This window comes from Manacus vitellinus, unplaced genomic scaffold, assembly GCF_001715985.3.
Source record: "Manacus vitellinus isolate BGI_N305 unplaced genomic scaffold, ASM171598v3 scaffold_3_pilon, whole genome shotgun sequence".
Lineage (NCBI taxonomy): Eukaryota > Metazoa > Chordata > Aves > Passeriformes > Pipridae > Manacus > Manacus vitellinus.
Window position 1 is genome coordinate 6,875,609 of NW_021940535.1, and position 15,716 is coordinate 6,891,324.

The following is a 15,716-nucleotide window of genomic DNA, read 5'->3' on the forward strand; positions in this document are numbered from 1 at the left end:
AATCACTATGTAGTAGGAGAAAAAAAAGTCAGCTGTGAATGTGCTATAGTTAAGTGGCCAAAGAGTTTGATGATAAAAAAGTCATGTATTTCTTGTTTTAGTAATAAAAACTATGTTTCATTCTGGTTCTAACATTTCAGACATTGAATAGTGTGCCAGTAAGGAAGAGTTTTAAACAAAAAAGAAAGCCAAAATAATTTTTTTCCTGTTTTTTCTTTTTTAATCAGTTATGGAGGTGAGGGAAAGACAAGCTGCTCCTAAAGAGCAGTATATGAAGCAGACCCACAATAATCAAGCCTTCTCTTGCTTCTTAGCAAAACCACTTGTATCTGCCATGTAGCTTTAGCGAGATGTGTCAGTCCATCTGCCTCTGTTTCTTTTGCTGAGTGCTGAGCCAGAAAGATTATGGCACATTTTGCTTTTTGTCACACCTCTTTGCTAACCCTTGCATGATTATATATATACTAATTGCATTTTGATTCAGCCTCCAGAAGCAGGGTGGCTTTTAAGACACCAATGTCAGGATCTGCCCTGCCTGGCACCTACACACCATGTAGTTCTTGCACTGAAGGAGAGGATAATGTCAAAGACTAAGATGCTCTTTCTCTTCATCCCCAAACCTCCTTGCAATGAGTGCATTGCCAGAGCAGAGGACACCTGGTTTGTGAGAGGGAGTGCAACTGCAGTGATCTCTGTAACCTGTTATTCATCCTCACTGCTTTGTCTCAGCCTTATCCCTGTCCCCGCACTACCTCCCGCAGGAATGGGGACATAGTGCCTGTCTGGAGTCACCCAAGCACAGATCAGGTGAAGCAGGTACCATGACCTTTAGGGTTTTCCCACTCTGCCCCCACTAGGTCTAGAAGAGAAGGCAGAGAGTGATTTGTTTCTTCAGGTTCATTCTAGTAGTTTCACCTTTGTTAACACAGATACCAGATTGGGAGGGGGAGAAGTTTCACATTTATTTCAGAGAAAAAAGCTGAAGTGTTGTTTTGATTCTGAACTGGGAGCTAAAACACTTGACTTTCTCAAGGCACAGAATTCTAAAAATGCACTTAACGTCCTATTTTACTGGCTTTTCAGCTCTGAATTTACTTTCTGTATTTTCCTCTGGTGTGTCAATAGCACACAGTGCCCGTGTTCATCTTTCATTTGGTCTTTTTTGCAATAGCTGAAATACTTATTTTAATTGATTCTTTTTTTAAAGCTTAAGAGCAGCTGCTACTCGGTGTTGACTAACACATCTTAACATTGCTTGTAGATTTCTTTGTCAAACTCTAGCTGAAAGTGTTTTTCACTTTTTGCTTGATCTTTTTTATAGATATCTATTTAGATACCACACGTGAGTGAATTTTACAAAAAATGAAGCAAACTCTCTATTTTAATTTGCATGACATTGTTCTGTTAGACCATATAATCCAGCATCAAACATTTATTTAGACACATGCCTTGCCTAGTTTCATTCAACTGGGAGGCATCAGGCAGAACCCTTGGCAATTTGTTTCCAGTGGAGAGATATTAATGTTTCTGTGTGATAAAGTGTTGTTTTCTTCAGTTTCATCTGTGGCATTGAGACTGTAAAGGCAACAAATGTTGATAAACAAGGCATTTGGAGAGCCAAACAGCCAATCCACACCACTGAAAGCAGAGTGACATGAATTAGAGGCAAAAGTCATCTTTTGATCCATTAATATATACTTTGTGTGCACATATAGGCTGCTGTACAGTGCAATCTCATTTACTTACTGGCTATATGACAGATGTGGTGCCCTTGTCATCTCTGACCTGTGCTTATGGAAAATGAGCTTTTAAAGCCATGTTCTTGTTATATACTGCCCAGTTTACTTGCAGACAATATTGCGTATATGTATGGTATCATCATCTGGTAAACAAATTGTATTTACAGTTTGGTCAGCATCATTAGTTAATTAGGCCCTGGCTGTTTAGGCACCTGGAACAAGCAGTGGGAATTTAAATTCTTCTGATAAAAGGATTTATTTATAATGAGTCTCACCCCATAATGAGTTCCAGCCGGGGGAGACTGACCATTAGCAGATGACTCACCGCATTACCATAAAGATCAGAGTCACACATTCAATTTTATAAGGCTTACGTACACGCGGATAGAGCACAGATTCTAAAAAACAAATCTTTTGGCTCCAGTGTTTCAGTCGTGTTAAATTTGATACAGTCCTCCTATGCCTGAGAGTAAACAGGCAGGATACAGCAGACTATTTATTTTATTTCAGTTTTTTATTGCTCTTCCTCTCTACAGTTTCAAGAGGAAAAGAAGCTGAGTTTTTAATATTGTGAGAATGCTCAGCCCTTTTCAGCTGGGAGATGTCAGAGGCAGCTGCAGACCTAAATGAAAGGAGCTCATCTCTGAAAATTTGCTATGCTGTAATAAATGCAGGGTTCTGCTGGTGAGCTGCTGATGGCCCTTTAATGTCTTTAGCAGCACTCCAAGGCATTGCGGTTCCTCCCGCTCCCTTCCCCCCTTCCCCCCGCCCACCCAAGCTCAGGATTTCATCGTGTGAAGGCAAGAGTTCAGGAACAGCAAAGAATGTAGTAACAAAAGCTACTGAAGATTTATAGCAGTCTCCATCATTTGACCTGACTCAAGAGGGCATGAGTGAGAACATGCATGGTGAGAGTCCCAGGTGAAGGAATGCTGGCTACAGTAAAAAAGAAGTATCAGGTGACCCGATGGTGATAAAACACATTTCCCTAAGGCAAGTAATGCTCTAGTAACCTCTAACCCTGCAAGTCAGTCCATGCCTGCATGTGAGACCAAGCAACAGCCACTGAAGTCAGAAGTGGTATCAGGAGGAAAGGACATCAGTGGTGAGAAGACTGCCCACATGCCCATGGGCAGCAGGTGTAAAGCAGTCTCTACCTTATGGAAAAAGTTATCCTGGTAAAAAGCTCATTTTGTTTTACGAGTTTAGAGCCCTAACGTGAGCTTAGCCAGCACTCAGCTGGTAGGTGTAGTGCTATAAAGAAAAGAATCAGCAATAATCATTATAATGAAACTTCAGTTTTTCCATAGCTTGAAATATTGCAGTAAAATACCACCAAAAAGCAAGTTGCTCTGACTGACATGATAAGTATTAACACTGGGAAATCATTTTCTGTCTAAAATTTCCCTCACATATTTTATTTCAGATGATGCTTTTAGATCAGTTTGATTTTTTTTTCAGACATAAATAGTCCCTTATATAAGACTTTAACTGTCCCTATTCTTCTAGAGTTGCGCATTTGTTCTTCTTCTATTGTAGGAAACCTGTTTGTAGCTAGGATATACCAAGAAAATAAAATGGTCCTTTTGCTCCTTTTTCCCAGCATGCTACCCAGCTGTCCCAAAATCTCATTGCTCTTTAATACTGAAGACTTCAAGGCAGAGGGAGATAAATAGAAAGAGACCAAAAGTACCTTTTTATGGGGCAGTTTGCTATTTGGCACGAGCCTCAGTCTGAATCAGTGTTTAATTGTATTTGCTGATCATAGTTCTGGACATGCTATTTTAAACTAGGTATTATCTATGAAAAAAGAAAAAGAGGATTAAATAGAGGGAAATTCATTAAGTTAAATGCAAGTAGAGATCTTGGAGTGCCAGTTTACCAAACATACACAAAATCCAGATGTAATTCATCCCTGATGTTGCAGCCACGATGAATTTATTCCAAGATCTATACAGAAACTCTTAATTCCCTGGTTTGACAAAGACCAGTGATCAGCCAGGTTATATTAGACGTGCCAAGCATTAAGGCTGTGTTTACTTTTTGCCTAAAGTTCCCTCAGTGACCTCATTGTTGTCAAGTACTTTCTATGGTATTGGACGCATGAGTACCCAACATTCAGCCTAAAATACCATAGCCGTTTGCTAAAGGTGATAAGTTGGGGGGCGGGGGGGGCGGAGTTGTTTCTATTTGTTTCCGGTTTTTTTTATACTCCCTTATCCTGTTATCCTGCAATGTGAAATTCCCCTTCTCACCATCTTGTGAGAATGGGGTATATGTCTGTAAACTGGAAAGCGAGCTATTGAAAAAAAATACTTCTGCAATGTCTTTCTCTATATAGTTTATTTAAGGAGTAATGCAGCATTACTCAACCTGGATGGAAAGCTATCTGCGAACCTCAGCGGAGTGCAGAAGAGGCAGGTGTGGAGGCTGATGCTCCCACCTCCGCGCTGCCTGGAGAGCAGGCCCAACTCTCTCAAAAGTTTGGCAGGCGAAGTGCGGCTCCCAGCAGCCTGAAGTTTCTTACTGGAATGGTTCGTCCTGTCCTCCGTCGGGGGTCCCATGCAGGTGTATCACACTTGATCCAGCTCTCTGCAGCTAAACCTGCAGTTTCCAGGTGCAGGCAACAAGCTTCAGGTTTGGCTCCTCATGCTCCACCTTTCCCAGAGCAGCCTACAGAAGCTGTGGCAACACTGTCAAAAAATAATATCAGTTAAGGAAAAAAAAATAAAACGGCTGTCCCTTTTCATAGCTCATTTTCTTTTAGAATTAATGGTTTTTTTAAAAAAATGTAGAAAATTCTCACACCACACCACACCCCCCAAACCAACTCTGATAACCACTCGGAATATGGCACGGAGTTTGGCACGGTTGTGGAGAGGAAGGGGGGGCAGAACATCAAACTCCATGTTGTGTGCCTGTGTTTACCAGGACAGCTTTCCCCTGTGAGAATAATTCCCGGGTTTGTTTTTTTATTTTCAAACTTAGACTTCAAAGGAAGTATGAGAAATACGATAGATCACGTATAAAATACCGAGGCGGAGTGTCGTTTGTTTAGGTCTTTAATCCTTAAATTGTGAAGAACGTAGTGAGTTTCATAAAACCTGGAGGATGCATCTGTGTTCCTCCGGCAGTGCAATAATAAAATCAGTGAAGGCTGATGCTCCTGCTCGGCTACATCGCTCACAATAAACATCTGAAAGGCAGTACGGCTCTACAGTAAATGAGGCTGTCAAAGAAGGCCACTTTCAACAGATCATACTAAATTATGTCATGTGAAAAGTACTGCAGATTAGCGGCTCTTAGTTCATTCAGCTTAACGGCTGATCTTGAATGGCAGGCAAGAGGAGGAAAGCTGGTGGTATTCAGCGATGTATTAGCTATGTAAATACAGGGGCGCTGTCTTGAACCCAATTCTGCTGCTGTCTGACCCGAACCTTTCAAATGCAAGGGAGCTTCAGCCGGTCTCCGAAGAGGTTGGCAGCAAGTACTGGAGCAGACTCCTGGTGGCTGCGGCACTTTGTGCTACTCACTGTGCTCCCTCTCTGTGGAGGCATGTTGAGGGTTTTCCTTTTCTCTTTTCTCATTGAAACCATTCAGAATACATACGAAAATGTATATCGTTTTTTGTGTATCAGCGCTACAAGCAGCATCATTGTCTCTTCACTTTTGGTGACTACCAGTAATCCATCCTTGCCTGCCCTGCCTGCCTTTACCCCCTCCCCACTCGGCCACCATCTCTCCTCGCAGCCTTGGTCAAATCAGCTCCCTCTGTCTGCAGCATGGCTGCTCCCAACGCTTGTTTCCATTTTTTATGTGGATCAGATGGATGAAAAGCTCAATAGAAAGGAATTACTAGTATTTGTAGAGTGAATTATTAGTATTTATAGTGCCTCTGGCAAACTCTGCCTTTTTAAAGGAAGTGCCAATAATTAGTTATGGTGTTTTAATTAAAGAGAGTAATCTATAATTAACAAAGGGATGCTGTATTTTATATCTGACTTTTATTATTTTTATTAATCAGCAGTATTTAACAAATGTTATGTCTTCAGTTTCTTGTAATGCTCTTTTGCATATTTTTTCCCACTTCAAGACGGAAAAATTGAGTGAAATATTTTTATCATGTTTTAGGACACAATCAGCCTGACAGGGAGACTCTGTTTATGTCATATTGGAACTTGTGTCGGTGTTGCACAAGTTACTTCAGATGCTCTTCAGAGAATGTAAATTTAAGTTTTTGTGCTTTGAGGTTCAATGTTTTGCTTCCTCTATGGTGTAAGTCACCTGCTGAACTTAAAGTATATAGGTTATATAGAAACTTAGTTTACTATCCAATTTCTTCTCCTCACATTAGCGGTCATTTCTATTAACTGAGTGTTTAGGCATCATTGTGCTATATTTAGATAAAAATAATTTGTGTAATTGCCTGTAGAAAAAATATTTTTAGTTGTTCTTTTTATTTCTAAAATTTAGTTTTGTGGTGAACTCAGATATTCAGCCAACTGTATATCCCAAGTGGCCAGTTTGAATGTGAAATATATTTTGTTCTAGTAAATGGTTGTTCTTCCTGTGGTTTTATCTTAGTCTGGATAGCTGAAATTGGTATTAAAACCTAGTAAAGACCCAGGGATGATATCTGAGCAACCTCAAAGAACTTGTATTTTCCTATATTTTGCTTTGGAGATGTATGCATTCAGGTGTAAGTGTCTAGGTCAGAATGACCATTTCCTACAAAATGTGTACAACTATTCATCTGATTGTGTGTTCTTTAGAGACACCAAGCACAGGCTAGAGGATCATATGCTCCTTGCATAGGTTGCTTTGCCGCACAAGCCGGCAGAAAAATTCCCGAACAGCTTCTCACTATTGGCATTAGCAGTTAACACCTTTCCTGTATATGACAGGCCATGTGAAAGAGGTGTACAGCCACCTAAGCTCTCTGTGAAAAGCAGAGTAAAATGGTTCAGAGCTGTCAGTACTACAAGATATATATTCGTTCCTTGCTGTTATGTCCTGCACACACCGTGCAACCTCTAAGCTGATAACCTCCAGATCTTAATTTCCAGGCTAAGTCCCTTGAGACTTTTGCAGTCCTCACAGCTTTGGTGCCAGAGCCATTTTCCAAAGCGTAGCCTGATCGAGAGATTGTAACTGCAGATTTAGTCTGAATGTTAATGGATTTGGAATTGATGTAGGAGGGGAGGGGGAGGAAGATATTTTCTTTCCAAACAGAGATGCCTCTAGCCAGGTGAAATTGGTGTGATCCCACCAGGCTCCTGCTTAAAAGGCTCCTGCTGGGCCTGGCAGAAACAGTGACTCGACTTCTGCCTTGGATAGAGGGGCACACGTACATGCACTGTGTATTTATCCAAGCTTTGCAGTGGGGGCAAAAAGCCTTTAGCTTTTTTCCTCCTGTCTCTCCACCCTCTTCTGCCTTTCCTCCCTCCCACAACTCTACATCTAGTTGTAATTGCTATTGTTTGTTTTGAAATCATTTGGGAAACTTAAAAAAAAAAAAAAAAGGATAGCATATTGCTATTTTGTATCATCCTTTATTTCCTTATTTATATTTAAAGATATCTTTTCAAAGAGTAGCCAGGATTTAGGATGTCCAAACCGACTATAAGTTGAACCTTCTTAGATATCCTAGACACCTTCCCTCCTACTTGCCCTCCTACCTAGTCATTCAAAATAAGAGAGACTTTCCTCGAGGGGAGTGCTTACCTGTGCTTAATTAGAGATTTAACTATAGCCTTAAACTCTTTCCCAAACAGAAGTCATCAAGTGAATCACAGCCTTGTGAAAATCCCTGGCAGGGAAACGTTAGTTCTGAGGCTTCCAGATGGTTAACCATGCCCTTGTTTTCAACTCTGCTGAATAGTGCATGAAAAGACTCACAGCTAGAAATACTAGGGCTTATATTTATTTATTTATTTTTATTTTGGTTGCATTCCCATGCACACAGATTCATGATCCTCTTGAAAGAAAAGTTAGTGAATATTGGCATTTACTAAAAAGGAAATGCTTTCTTCTGTCAATGTGTGCATGAGATAATGCAGTTTTCTAGGGTATTGGAAAGAACATCCTGAAGGTCCCTCTTACTTATTGTTGCTGAAAGAAAGAACTGAAAGGTAGAGGGAAGAGAGCAAAAGATAGACTTAAGAAGCTAATAACTGTAAAAGATCACTGCCCAGGATCTGTCTCTTTCTGCGTTTGAATGATTTTTCTATGTAGACAGCTTTGCATGGCACTATTTTTAGAATCTCTTTAATAATTGAGCTGTAGTGATTGTGCTCAGCAGTTAGAACAGGCAGGGAAAATAGCTTCTCAAAGAAAGTGTGCACCAGGGTAATAATTTAAATCAAACCACATTAGAGTGTGCTCCCCGTTCTCCCCTCCCCCGGAGAGGTGAAATGCTGCAGAACACTGAGCACAGGGGGGAAGTGAAGATTGGTCAAGTTTACAGCATGTAATAAAATCCATCAAGAGAGTTTATGTTTTAGAGGTGGAGCACAGGAAGAGGTGATCTGGTCAGCTTTTAATGAATTGCTGTGACTAGGTGGTTTACAAGGGTAGCGCCTCAAGTTCCCACCATCAGCAGTGAATTAGGAGAGAGCAGCGTGCCTCTAACTTGCAAGGAGGGAATTGTCACAGAGGAAAAGCATTTGTCAAACCACACTGAAACAGGCACAAAGCAGTAATCCAGTGAAATGCAGGAAGCTCCAGTGGCACTGTCACTGTTTGATGTTTGGGTCTTTCCTGGCTGCACAACCAAGTCCCTGGCAACCACTGGCACAGAGCAGGGTGCCCACTCTGCTCCTATCAGCTGCCTTATACAGGCAGGTTTGCCCATTCCGACTGAAATGTATTGTCCCTAACATCTCTTCGTACAAGCAGCAAACTTGGAGCTCTCACGGGGAAATGACTGAGGTGTGGACAGTAAATCCAAGATTAATGAATCACATCTCTTGAAAAAGCAGAGACAACAGCTTCTATGGCAATTTGTAGATTAATATCACAGTCTCTGATTTTTTTTTTGTGAACTCTATCCATCCTAATAGTGTTATTCAAAACAATTTTGTAATGTTTTTGTTTTTCATTTTATTGTGATAATGTTTTTATTAATGATACATCCAGGCCTGATGTTATGGTTACATCCTCTTTAAGAATTTAAGGCATTAACTTTGCATGTCCATGTTGGTTGCCTTGTCTTAGATTAAAATGTTTCATTACTATACAGACAGAAAACATTTTAAAACAGAAAAAGCTTTGAGACAAAAAAGGATATTAAGTATTATGATTAGCACTAAGTAGTGACTGGCTTTAAAGATATAAAAATAGAAACATTTTTGTTATCATCTCAGAGTGTAATACTACAGCATGCCAATAATTAGAATCCATTTCTGAATAAACCCATGGGAACTTGTAACGAATTCAGAATTTCAAAAAGGAAATTACAAGCTTCCAACTTCTATTCTCTAGAATTTTCTTTTAACACAAAAAATCTTTCTCTTAAGAAAGCTGAAATTAAGACATTGAGAATTTCTTAACAACAGAAGAGTCTTAACGTTGACCTGGTCTGCTCAGGTGTCTGAAAACTGTGTTTAAGTTTGAAAATGCACAATGATCCACTGGGAGTGGGAGTAAGGCCTTTACAGATTATAACTGTAAAGAAACTGAATTTGTGTCTTAGGAAGTTTGATTGTCCCATTAGCACATGAAAGATTCCCCTCAGCATTTCTTTATTCAAAGCTTTTACAAATACCGGTTTATTATTTAATATTTCTACACATATTCTTCTCTTGTGTCACCTTCTTCTCTCACTTCTGTAATAGTTTGTATAGAATAATAATATTGACAGTGTGGTATGAGAGATATCCCTATGATAAGCTAGTGTCAAAGTTATTGGCTTCTCTTCAAGTTTTGACAACTTGTCTGTCAGGGTAAAAAGACGCTTTTCAAAAGCAATTATAGTAGCCTAAGTCATAAAGATCCACAAAAAATATTAGAAATATCATATAGGGCATTAACCTTCTCTCCTGGTCTGACCTAATTTGGAAAAGATTCCCTTTGAAGTTCAAGAAGGGTATTACAATTAATTTACTTCTATGTGACTTTGTTAGTTGAGCTTTTATTTCCTTTTCTGAAAAAATAGTGTGCTTTTTTCACTTTGCTTTTAGTAAGACTGATTTTTAAAGATATTTACTGGCAACCAAATTTAAGCTCAAATTGGACTTGTTCATGACTTGTATACCGACCTGGTTCCCCGAATACTTAGTTTAATCAGGGAGCTGTCAAGGAAAACAAAAAGTAAAGAAGTTTATGTTTCAGAATAAGTTACTCTTTGGTAAACACATCCAAATTTTTAGCACTGAAGTGTGTATTGCCTGTCTGTAGGCAAACTTTTTTTAAAATTAAAATAAGAATGTCGCATCATAAATAATAAAGGAATTCTAGCAGGCTTGTGGAAGGGACTGTGTCAAAAACTGGTAGTTTGAAGACCAGACTGAGACTGTGGTCATTGGATCCAACTAGTGCAGGCTTGCCTGGGCTATCACAGGGTAGAAGAAGGCACAGAAGTAAGGCTGATGAGTACTTTCAGACAGACTATATATTTTCCAGATATCTCTAACTGGGGGCTTCAAGACTAAGATGTGACTGAGGGACTCTTTATTAAGCCCATGATCGGCGCTTTTTCTCATCATCACAAGAAGATTAGCTTGAGAAATCCAGAGTTCTGCACCTTAGTGGTTTCTGGAGGCTGGATGTGAGCAAGATGAGGTGTGGAAAATGCTTAGGACATGTCCGCTGCAGCCTAAAGGATCCACACAGAGAAAGCCCATGAGGGGTGTGGGCTATACATGACAGATGCCCAAGGGGTCTAATCCCAGGGCTGAGCCCCATGACTGTGGACTGCAGACATGGTGGGACAGTACAGGGGAAAGGCAGAAGTACATGTGGTCAGTACTCTGATCTCCTTCCCGAGAAGAGATCGGCGTTAGACTACAGCACACCCCATCCTTGCAAAATATGGATTAATTTCTATTTATTTTAAATTTATTTAAAAGTATTCTATACTTCCTAACAGCACCCGTACTAACTCAAAAATAGAAAGATTGAGCCTGAAGTGTTCATTATTACAGCAAATTCCTTAGACCTTGAAGAGCAGAATGGCTTTGCTCTGAATTTTGTATTTTATTCTCTGTTTGCTTGCCTCATCCCCAAAGTGCCCAGTCTGTCCTCTCCGGTGCTCCCAGCAGGGAAGAAAGAGATGTGTTTGGGGCTAGCTGAGAGTTTGTCATGCACGGCTGCTTGGCCACTGAACAACAGACAACTTTTACCTGTGTTTTCCTCAATAAGAGCAGTGGCTTGGGCTCTGCCTACCTGCCCTTATCTATGAAATTTGTAGGACCCTAAAAGCCTGAGAGCTCTGTCCCAGTGGCCAGGAGGAATTTATCAGTTTTGTGGAGAGTAAAGAGAAGAAAGGGAATGTCATTAGACAGCATGAAGGCAATGCAATCACATTATCTGACTGGTCACACAAGCATGCTGAAAGAGAAGTTTGGCCTTCAGTTTTAAAAGAAAATATTTTAGATTTGTTAATGTCATATATAACAGAATATTTACAGCACTATCTAAATGCTAAACAGAAGGAAATATCATTGCTAGTCAGTGGGGATTTATATGAATAAAAAAAGTTGAACATTTATTTGGAGACATCATTTGATAATAAAAAGTTACTGATGGAATAATGGAGGGATAGAGAGATATGAATAGGCAATAAAAAAATTAATTATATTGTTTTCCTTTCAGCCTCATATTTGATTTTATGCGTACTGAATGTTGGTTTCTATTTATTGGGGAGCTTAAGTGTTGGAGTTGTGTCTAAATATAAAATATATATTAAAAAACAGAAGCATGAATTCCTTGGAACAAAAAATTCATTGTTTATGGTTTACAGGTTGGCTGATATGCAAAGAATATGTGTAACATCTCTCTGCAGAAAGGTAGAAATATATATCATTATACTTGCAGGCGTTCAGCAGAATGGCAATTTTCAACTTCACAGACTTTTCTAAAGCTCAGCTGCATGAGCCAATTGGACCCATGAAATTGAAAATGAGCTCAGGTTGGTTTGGAGGGATTAGAGCTACAAAGAGCATTCACAGAATGGTGAACTTGGCCTCTCTGAATTATCTGAATCCAACCTCAGAAACTCTAGTTGGAAACTTCATTTGATAGAATTTGCAGCGTGCTGAAGAGAGTCAAGTGGACCTGTGGTCCCAGAGATGGCTTTGTGGCTTAAATGTTGTGAGCTCTCCGCTCAAGCCTGACTTCTCTGAAGCTATTTAGTATTTGAAGGTATTTAGGTGGATTATATGTCAGCTGGAAAGCCCATGAGTCCTAACTGCTCGTGTAAGCTTGTAACTCTTCTTCTGTTCCTCTTAACCTTCTTTTTTTTTTTCCAAATTATGAGTGATGGGAATTAGTATTTAATTCAATAATTTTGCTTTCAGTGGAGGGAGAAAAGAAGTAATTTAAAATTTAATTTCTCCTAACTTTTTTAAAAGAGACAGAGCTAATAGTTAAATATCTGGAAAATCCTTCATGTTTCACCTTGTTAGCATCTCCAGTGTTCTCTGTGTAAATTCAAAGGCATCTTCCACCATACATTACTAAAATAATAACAAGAGTTCCTGCTTTTGCTATATCCCAATGCCCCAACATGATGGAGATTAAAGTGAAGAAATATTTCCAGTAAGAACTATGGTGGCTGAAATACCTGTACTGGTGACAGAAATAAAAGCTACCTACTGTTGGGAAGGCACCTCTTTCCTTTTATTGCATGTGACTTTCTCATCTCTTCAGTGTTCAACCATTAAGGTATAATGAACTTCTTAATGGGCATTTGTTTACAGAGACAACTGACAGAGGGATCATTTAATTTGGTCTTCAGTGTATTTTCTCAAAAGTGAAAGCCTACAACTCTTCCTACTGAGATCTTTTCTTTGTGGAGGTAGCAAAGGCTGCTGTTCTACAGAGAAAAAGCTTTTATAGATTTTAGGATCATTTGATGCACTGGTAAGTTTTTAAATTGTGACTGTCAGCAATTGTATCAAAGCAGAACTCTAGTCACAGATTCATTGCACCATCTGTACATTAGATAAAAGATTTGTTCATTTAAGGATATGCTGAAAGGGAGAGAGATGAAGAAATTAAAGACTCCTATATTCACGGACACTAGACTGCAGTACAGTGCAATGGTGTCTTTGTACATAGTTTTTTCACTAAGTCTTGTCATCACCAGTTTTATTTTTATAACAAAGATTAAGAATTAACAATAAAATATAGAAAAATCTTTGTCTCATGTAGCTAAATATCTTTCTGCAGAGGCTGATGTTTTGTTATTTGTTTGGGGATTTTCCCCTCTGGAAGCATGAGAGAAGCTCCTGTTTTCATAATGGCACATTTCTGCCATTGTTTTAAATCAGATCGTCCTTAGCTAACATGCAATCATTATCCTTTATTAAGATACCCATTACAAAATGACAATTACTTTCTATGTCAATCTAGAGAGACTGAAATTACAGTTAGCCTGCTTTTTAGTAGTCTCATAGTGAAAAATAAACCCCTAGAAATGGAGAGTAATGGAAAGAAAATGACCATTTCAAACTAGCTAGGTAGACAAAGCAAAAGGCATCTGAGTATTAATTGTACAGGAAATACAAAATCTCTCCATTGTTATGTTATCAAAATCCCTTGGGACAAGGCAACAGGTAATTGTGAGATGTTAAGTTTACTGAAAGATCCATTTCAAATTATATTTTCATTTAGAAACTAATTAACAAATTTACTTGTTAACACATGGAAATATCTATTACATTCTGAAACATTAAGAGGCTGGGCACTGTTCTTCATACATGGCAATGAAGTTACATTTGGCTTGAAGAGAAAAAGTCAGTTCAAACTTACCAAGAGGACATACATATAAGCTATACATATAAATACATATTTGCAGCGTATATATGGATATGCTGGTACTTTATATGTATTCATTCCTCTATTCTAAAATGTTTCCTTGAATTAAGCGTGTTTTATCAGACTACTAAGTAATTTAAGGCTTTGTAGTGCATTTGGGCAAGTATGTTTTTCTTACTAATTTATTTTCATTACATACTCAGATATATAAATGCACTTAAAGCAAACTTAAATAGTTCTCAGGAAGCAAAAATTGCCTTGTGTTGAAGAAATTTTATGGTACCATTAAGGCTGACCCTAGATAACTGGTTAGGAAGGTTTTAAGCTATCACTGCAGCATTCAATGTAAAGTGCTAATCCAGCACTGTTACGGCTTCTGAAGTTAAATGGAGTTTCCTGATAGGTCTCTGCAGTTATTTTACAGTTGTTATTCATTGATAAGTAACGGTCAGATCTTGTATGCTTTATTATTGTTATTATAGTTACCTCAAGCAGGAACAAAAATAAGGAATTTAACAGCACTTTAAATATCCAGTACTGGCATATTACAGCGCTAATACCCTGTGAGTCAAATTTTCAAAAACACTTGACATTCAGGCTGAATTCTCAAATGAACCTAGATTTCAGTTCTGCGCTTCAGTCAGAGAGCAAAGAAAATCTTGCTCTGATAGCTATTTTGGGGTGAAAAATCCAGTTAATTTGACTGGACCCAGCATGCCACCCTGGCACAGTGACCAGCAGCATCCCTTTCCAGCCTGGGGAGGAAGGAGGAGCACACAGTCATGTGGCACAGAGGCTACTGATCTTTCCTCCTTCTGCTAAGATTACAAGCACCTGCTTACAACCCTCAAGGCTGAAGAGCAAGGCTGGATTCTTAAGTATTAAATATCATATTAAGTATTAAGATGCAATTACTTTCTAATTCAGCAAATTCAGGATGTTTGCAGAATATGAGGCTTTGGATCTAACCGGCTTTTTGAAACAAATATCTTTAGACAGTGCTTGAGACAGATCTGTATATAAACATATGTAGATGCAGATCATGAATAAGGTAGGATGGAAGCAAGACTTGTAGAAAGACTTCTGCATACCTGCACTAGGTTGTTGTCTACACACAAATTCATGGAATATAAAGGGTGAACATTTGTATCATCTTCATCTGATGACAAACAAAAAAAGGTAGCAGAAATCAAATTTCTAATATCTGCAACACCTTCTCTAGTACAACCCTCAGAGCACCAGCATAAAATGGTCACAGTATTTCTTCAGAAACTATATTTCTTGTACCATGTGGTAGGCAACTCTGATAGCTGAGACATGGCCACTGTCATCTACTCAGATACTGCTGTAGGTGGAGCAGGTAGAACAGCCAGACACCACCCTTTCAAAGACAACATCATCTAAATAAAACCCTCTCTTATTTCAGTTATTTATAGATCTGCCTAATCCTCTGCCATTCTCTGGATAGAAATGTTCCAAAGTTTATGTTTTGGGTGAAATTTCATTGAAATTTCATTCAGCCATCCACCTGTTTTTAAGAATAAATGTAGGCTAAAGCTGTGTCTGTTTTTTTCTTATTAAAGCCAAGCAAGCAGAGGAACCATTCTAACAGACTTTCCTGAAAAGCCCCACTTCCCCCAAAACCTGAATCAGATCTTTGAAAATAGGTGTAGTTTTGGAGATGTGCATTTTTGTTCCTCCCATAAGCATCCATTAAAATCACATGTTTTGTAATTACTGCTCAGATATGTGCAGTAGAGATTTCTTTTAATTCTAGTAGCTAATTTTCCTCATGTTTTCACAACATTCTGTAAGCTAAATTCTCTAAATAATTTAGCTGTCCAAAGCTGTATAGTGAGTTTTAGCAGCCAGTCTTGGCAGTGCTGTGGATCTGTTAAGGAAATACCAATGGACTATTGATTTTCTGGCCCTTGTAGTGGTTTTTTGGGGGGGTGTCATAATATGCTGCACAGAGGTTTTGGCTCTCAATGTTAATAT

General features: G+C 38.9%; 1 protein-coding gene across 9 annotated transcripts in view; it reads left to right on the forward strand.

Moving 5' to 3' along the window:
- Window positions 1-15,716, forward strand: part of ARPP21 (cAMP regulated phosphoprotein 21) — a 194,625-nt gene that overhangs the window by 12,778 nt on the left and 166,131 nt on the right. The gene's annotated exons all lie outside the window — the stretch shown is intronic.